This window comes from Pseudonaja textilis, chromosome 2 (assembly GCF_049901715.1).
Source record: "Pseudonaja textilis isolate UNSWEBS1 chromosome 2, rPseTex1.2, whole genome shotgun sequence".
In the NCBI taxonomy this organism is placed as follows: domain Eukaryota; kingdom Metazoa; phylum Chordata; class Lepidosauria; order Squamata; family Elapidae; genus Pseudonaja; species Pseudonaja textilis.
In genome coordinates, this window is record NC_141991.1 from 257,024,718 (window position 1) to 257,031,725 (window position 7,008).

Here is a 7,008-nt window from a genome sequence, read left to right on the forward strand (position 1 = left end):
CCCACCGGGCCCCAAGAGGAGCTGGACCAGGAACGCACCAATTTGCTGGCAGGAGGAGGCCTGGCTGAGGTCGGCCATCAGGCTCGCCCGCTCCCTCCGCAGGAGAGCCAGGCTGTGGTTGGCTTGGCCCACCAGGAGCTCCTGGTGTTGCAGCTGCTGCTGGATCCGGTTCCCAGTTGCCCGGCTCTGCCAAAGGGCCACCGTGGTGGAGTGGAGCTCCTGCTTGGTGGAGTGGAGCTCCTGCTCGGCCAGGCCCAGCAGGTGCCGGCTCTCCTCCAGGCCAGCTTGCAGGGCGTGGCGCTCAGCCGCGTGGTCTTGGGACGCCTGCTGGAGCTGCTGGGAGGCCTGGGTGCCTGGAGAGAGGGGGCAGTTGAGGAACCAGAGCGTGGCGGGGGGGGGAGGGGACCAATCCCTGGGCAGGTGGGGAGCCTGCTCTGAGCTCAGGAGATGCCAGGGGAAAGCGCAGGGGAGAGAAATCTGTGCCATCCTCAGGTGGCACCGCACATTTCCCCAAGGAAGCTGCCAGGGGAGGGTCAAGGCCTCCAGGACTCACATCACACCCCGAGGCTGACGGTGACGGAGAGAAGAAAGAGGCCGATGCCCAGCACTCCCCCCTCAAGGCGGCCCACCTGGTCCGGGGACTCCACCCTGGAGAGAAACACTCCGCTCAGGACACCCTGAGAAAGGATGGGGGGGATGCCCCCTTTCACGCCCCCCCCCCTTCATGCCCACCTGCGCTGCCCTGGTGCCCCGAGTCCAGGGCGCTCCATCTCCTGGCAGCAGGCTTGGTCCCTGGGCCCCTGCAGGCCCCTCCGCCCTCAGGGGGGCCTCCCGAGGAAGACTCTGGCCTGTGGGGAAGGGCAGGAGGTCCTTGGAGGGAGCCCGGCTGGGCAGGTGAAAGGGGCCAACGGCAGGGAGGGAACCGGGGTGCCTGGGCTCTTCGGCCTCCTTTGCAGCCCTCCAGGTTCGAGACTGGGCACCAGGGAAGCCCCCGGGTGAAGGACGGAGGCGCCCCTCGCTCCGCCTGGTTCTCCTGGGGAGGGACGGGAAGTGGGGCTGAGCGCTGGGCAGAGCCCCAGGGCCCAGGGGACTGGCACTCACCTCCGGCCCCCGGGCCCCTTCTGCAGGGCTCCTCCTTTGTCCCAGGCCCCTGGAGGTTCTCATAGGTGAGCCCCGCCTCCTCCGGCTCTGGAAGACAAGCAGGGGCGGGGGCGGGGGGGAGGCAGGGGGCAGCCCTGGGAGGGCCGGCCTGGCTGCCTCCTACCTCCCCCACCCCCCCCCCCCCCCCGGCCTTTCTCCAGAACTTTTCTCCCTGCAAACTGCAGGTCAGCGTAGGTCACTCCCTCAAACATCGGTGGTCACGCTGCGTGCGTGTGCGTGTGCGTGTGCGTGTGTGGAGAGGCAGAGGGGAAGGAACTGCGGCTGAGTGGCTGAGGGCCGGTCAGGAGGGGGACATGGAAAGCAGAAGTTGAGGGTTGTGGGGAGACAACCCAGCGTGGGGCTGCCCCAAGGGAGACAGAGAAGGGCCGCCGAGGCCGCTGCTGCCGCTGCTGCCGCTGCCGCCACCCAGGCATCATAAGGATGAAGCTCACCGGGGGGGAGAAAGTCTTATGCGGAGGTTCTGGGGTTCACTTCTGGGCATTCACTTGCACACTCACACACTCACAGCCACAGGGAGGCAGGAGCCATTCTTTAGAATACACAGAGATCAAGTCAATTAAAAAAAAAACCCAGCAACCCCCCCCTCTCTTTCACACACACACACACACACACACACACACACACACACACACACACTAATCCTTCTAAACTAGGCTGGCAAGCACTAGGCAGGTGCAGAGAAGCTGTCAAGTCTGGACCCTAAGATGACTGAAGAGTGGGGGGAGGGGATGCAGGTCCCCTTTGATCCCCCCAAATGCTGGTTTTCTCCATTGACAGGTTGGCTGAGAAGCCCTGCAGCTTTGGAGGGGATTTGGGGCTTCATGGGCCCAACTTCTTCTGTCGGCTTGAGGGGACGTCATTTCCCCCCTGGTTTTCCTAAGGCCTCGGTTCCTTCTCTCTGCCTCCTCCTGGAGGGGTCTGTTAGAGGAGACCCCCTTGAGGGAGGGCAGCTTCTGCCTCAATGGCCAACGCCCCCCTGATTTGGAGGAGCCCCGAGGAATGGGGGCCAAAGAGGCTCAGAGACGCCCAGGGCCTCCCAGGGGGCAATGCCCGGGGATCCGGCTTCCTGGCCAGTTTGGGGGAGCTGGGCCGGTCCTGTCCCTGGGCAAATTGGGCCTCTTGCCCTGGAGGGGGTGGCAGCAGTGCCGGGGAAGCCGCTTGCGAAGGAGGTGGAGGGCTGGCATAAGGGGGCGGAGCTTGGGGGTTTCTCACCCCGCTACTCTCTTGCACCCCACCCTGTGAGTGCTGAGGAGGCAGCTGCCCCTCCGCAGAAGGGCTTGCGGGGAGGGGGGGGCAGTTTGTCTGGGGCGGGGGGGGCTCAACCGGACCTGATGGGGTTAAGCAAGAAGGGCAGCTGGGCTGATCCTGCTCCCCCTTCGGGGAGGGGGGGGGGAAGTTGCAGCCACCTTCTTTTCCTGGGCATCTGGACCCCCATCCAGTCCGGGTTTCTAAGGCACGAGAGGGATCCGCGTATTTACAAAAGCCGGGTCCACTTTCTGCAGAGAAACTGGGGAGCGGAGAGGTTGATTTATCGGGGAACCGGCCGTGGGGTCCGTTTGGGAGTGGAGAGGGTGCGTGTACCTGTCGCTTCTATTGTGGGACTCTGTCAGACGGTCAGTCTTAATTGTCCTTCCTGGTATCTTGCCTTTTTTGTGTAGACAGTGTATTGGCAGCCTATTTGTGGGTTTGGGAAACTGTGAATGAACAAGTGTTTTGTCTGGCTAATTAGAACATAGAATAACAGAGTTGGAAAGGACCTTGGAGGTCTTCTAGTCCAGCCCCCTGCTTGTGCAGGAGACCCTATCCCACAAATGGTTGTCCAGTCTCTTCTTAAAAGCCTCCCGTGTTGGAGCACCCACAGCTTCTAGTGGCAGGCTGTTCCACTGGCTGATTGTTCTCATCCTTAGGAAGTTCCTCCTTAGTTCCAGGTGGCTTCTCTCCTTGGTTAGTTTCCATCCGTTGTTTCTTGTCCTGCCTTCAGGTGCTCTGGAGAAGAGGTTGACCTCCCCCCCTCGTCTTTGTAGGAGCCCCTCAAATATCGGAAGGCTGCTGCTTTCCTCTGGACCGGTCGGACCCAAATCCTGCAGCCATTCCTTGTATCCAGCCCCCTAACCATCCCTGTTGCTCTTCTCTGCCCGCTTTCCAGTCTCAACCTCTTTTTTACATTGTGGCAACCCAAACCGGATGCAGTCTTCCAGGTGGGGCCTTATAAAGTGGTCTCATTTCTTCACATGATCCTGATTCTATCGCTCTATTAATGCAGCCTAGGGTTGCGCTGGCTTTTGGGGCTGCTGCCGCACACGGCTGGCTCCTATTGCAGGGATTGTCAGGCCTGCTTGTGCTCTGCTGTTTTGGGCTGGCCCTCTGCCAAGGACTGTGGGGGGAAGGAATAAGGGGAAGGGCGGGGGCTTAGGGGAAAACGAAAGTAGAAACTCTGCTGCCTCGGCCAGCTGCTTCAAGATCACACAACTGGGAGGAGGAGGGAGACGCACACCAACTTGCGCTCAGACTGATCATTATGAAAACATCTTTCACAAACTGGATTGATCAAAATGGGGCAGGCAGCAAGTGGGGGGGGGGGGGGGGACGGAGTAGAACTTAGTGGTTTTGCCCCCCCCACCCAAAACCTCAGTTCTGGCTTTGCATTCCTGCAATGCGCTTGACTTCCGATCAAACTCAACAAGCAGAGCCCAGGGTCCTTCTCAGTTAGCAGTTCAAGCGGTGGCAGCTCTGACAGGGATTGCCCATGAGGACTCCAAGGTCCTTCTCAGAGTTACTGGCATGAAGCGAAGTTTCACCTCTAAAAGCCTTTGCTTGCCCGAGTGTAAGACCTACTTTTACCTGGGCTGGACTTCACGTTGTTGGATGGGGCTCGTTGTTCAGGTCCTTTTGGACCCAGAGCTTGTCTTCTGGGGAGTTGGCTGTTCCTACCAGCTTGGTGTCATCTAGGGTCCTTTGATGAGCTCCCCTTCTATTCCCTCGCCTCGATCGTTCATGAAGATATGGAAGAGAACCGGCCCCAAATGGATCCTGGGGGAAGCTGCTGCTACCTTCCCTCCACGCGCCCGTAATTCCATTGAGCACTAAACGTTGAATGCAATTTGTCAGCCAGTTACAAATCCATCTGGTGGTTCTGTATAACTTCCCAAGAAGTAGGTTGTGGTTTACTTTATCAAATGCTTTACTGAAATCCAAGTATGTCCATAGCATTTCACTGATGTTGTAATGACGAGGCAGTCGAGGTGTTTGATCATGATCAACTGAATCATGATGAACTTTATTGGAGTATAGTCTTGCATTTATACACATTTTTAGTAATCCTTCAACATTGGTTAACTTTGGTTACTGCTTAACTTTCGTTACTGTTTAGCATAATAGTAATTAACACAATTAATTATCTCTAGTTAAAGTCTAACATATGTTTACTTCCTCTCTCTAATCCTCCTTTAGATTAGTGACTTTGTTTGCCTGAGTTGTATTTGCTTGTAAACATTCTTTATCTGAGGTTTGCCATCCAAGATAGGAACATTCCTGCAATTACAACTCTACGCACTAATCTGGTCGCTTTCTCAAACTATGAAATAACATTTGTTTGATCTGCTTTGGACAAACCCATGTTGGCTTCTGTTTATCACCTTGTTTGCTTGTAGGTGTATGCAGATTTGTTGCTTAATTATGTTTTCCGAGATCTTCCCAGGTATTGATGTCAGGCTGAGGGGTCTGTAATTTCCTGGATCTGTTTCTCCCACTTTTTTGAAGATGGGGACCCCATCAGCCCTTTTCCAGTCCTCAGGTAGTTCCTCGGTGCTCCAAGAACTTTGAAAGATATTTTGGTTGGTTGGTTTTGGGGGGGAAAGGTATAGGGCCTCCTGCTTGAGCAGCGGGCTGGACTAAAAGACCTCTAGGGTCCCAACTCTGTTCTATTCCTGACATATATTTTAATGGTTCCAAAATCACACCTGCCCGTTTCTTCAGGACTCTGGGGTGCTGTCAATCAGGACCCAGTGATTTGAATCCATCTAGAGCTGACAGGTGATCTCTTATTTTTGCATGTTTCAGTTTGCATTCCTAACCGGTCATTTATGGTTCTGTTTTTGGTAAATTGAGTTATTGTTTTCTTTTTGCCTGAAGACGGATGCAAAGTATGAATGTAGCCGTCTTTTTCCATCAGTGGACCAATTGTTTCTTTGACTTTTGAAGCTTACTGTTGACACGTGGTTCTGCTCCAAGAGATTGCTTTTACCATCTATCAATTGACTGCTTTGGAGACATTGGCAGCATCCTTCCTTCAAATGCACCTGTTGGATGGCAAGACAATTGCTTGCCCTTGTTGGCTTCAGGGCAGCGGAAGGGATTTGCTAAGACGGTAGTAATTTCTGCCTGCATCACTTTCTCCCGAGGAATCCCACCAGCCTCCTCGGCTGTCAGGCCCAGCAAGGTCTGCATGCAGGTGACTCAGTTTCCCCTTCTCTGGAATGGGCCCCTGCGCCCTGCCTGGCTTGCCCTGACGTGGCTCCCCATCCAGCCTGCGCAGGCGTTTCTGCCTCCCACCAGCCTTTCGGGGGCCCTCCATGTCCTGCAGGAAGCCCAGCGCTTGAGACCCAGGTGGGGAGGTCCGGGGTGGGGGGGTGGGCAGGGATCATCCGGAGGGCCTGCTTCAAGAGGGAGCCTGTCTTGGGATCTGACATGGGAAGTGTCAGATCGGCCATCAAACCCTTTCAGACATGCTTTCGTTCGCTTGGATGGCAGCCTGCCATAGAGCGTGGGGAGGGGAGGGGGGAGAGAGGGAGGGGCATGACAGGAACCAGAGGTGCCACTGAAGGGTTGAACAACCCAAGTACCCAGCCTGAGAGAGGAATGCAGAAGAGACTGCCAGCAGGGGGAACCTGACCGGACCCTTCTGGGACAAGCCCAAGACGGCCAAGGGGGGGGACGGGGACGGCCTGGGAGAAAGGAACCTGCCTTTGCTCTGTGGCAGCCACCGGCCTTTCGTCAAGGTCTGCCTTTCTTTCCTGAGGGCTCAGCTGGGGCAGCTCTGATGGAGACTGATTGGGGAAGAGGTTTGCAGGTAGGGAGTCAAGGAAGGTAGAGACCCAAAGGGCTTCTGTGTGGATACGTTCACACCCTTCTCGCGGCCTCACACTTCCTCCCCAGCCTTTGAGGCTGGACTCCGAAGTGTCTGGCAGGCCCAGGTTAGGCCCAGCTGTGCCTCTGTCCTGGGAGCTGGCATTGGGCCCTGCAGACCTGCACTCCTTGAGGAGTTCACACAAGATGCCTTCAGCCTGGGTCACTGCCCCGTCTCGCCCCTCCCCCTCCCTTCTTCCAGCCCAGAGAGGCTCATGGCCAAGAGGCCCACGGCCAGCTATCTGGCAAGACAACGGTGCTCCTAGATCTTCCTCCCAGATGGACTCCAGTACCCACAATGAACCCAGGACCCAGGAGGAGGACACCCCAGTAGATCAGAGGCGGTTGCCAGAAGCTGGGGAGAAAAGAGGAGCTATGAAGGCCGGAGGGGCTTTGCTACAGAAGGTGGCCGACATCACCGGGGCTGAAGAGCAGCCTCACGGGTGAAGTTCTGGGGCCTGTGATGGCGAAAACAGTTGGGGGGCAAACCAGAGACCAGCCTCCGGTTCCCGTCGTGGCATCGTTGTCCTGTGGTTTCTTGACCAATGGGACAAATTTTGCACGAAAGACTTAAGGGAACCAAGTTGGGCACCAGGACTGCGAACAAGAACAAGGCGACGTGGGAGTGTCCACCTCCTTCCACCCTGACGGAGAGGCTGCTCGGGAGTTCCAGGCCATCCCAGATGCTCCCGGCAAGCATGGAGGCGCCTGGACACACTTCCC

The 7,008-nt window shown here is 56.9% G+C and overlaps 1 long non-coding RNA gene across 2 annotated transcripts; it reads right to left on the reverse strand.

The window, feature by feature from the left end:
* LOC148127475 (uncharacterized) lies at window positions 1–1,370 on the reverse strand. Of its 2 annotated transcripts, XR_015742430.1 has the most exons (4): window positions 1,102–1,370; window positions 733–848; window positions 554–648; window positions 1–353 (listed from the first exon to the last, which is right to left on the reverse strand). It is a non-coding gene; the product is annotated as an uncharacterized LOC148127475 (long non-coding RNA). The 2 variants fall into 2 exon arrangements; XR_015742429.1 differs by lacking the exon at window positions 733–848 and having other exon boundaries at window positions 1,102–1,266.
* Between the last annotated feature and the right edge of the window lie 5,638 nt (window positions 1,371–7,008).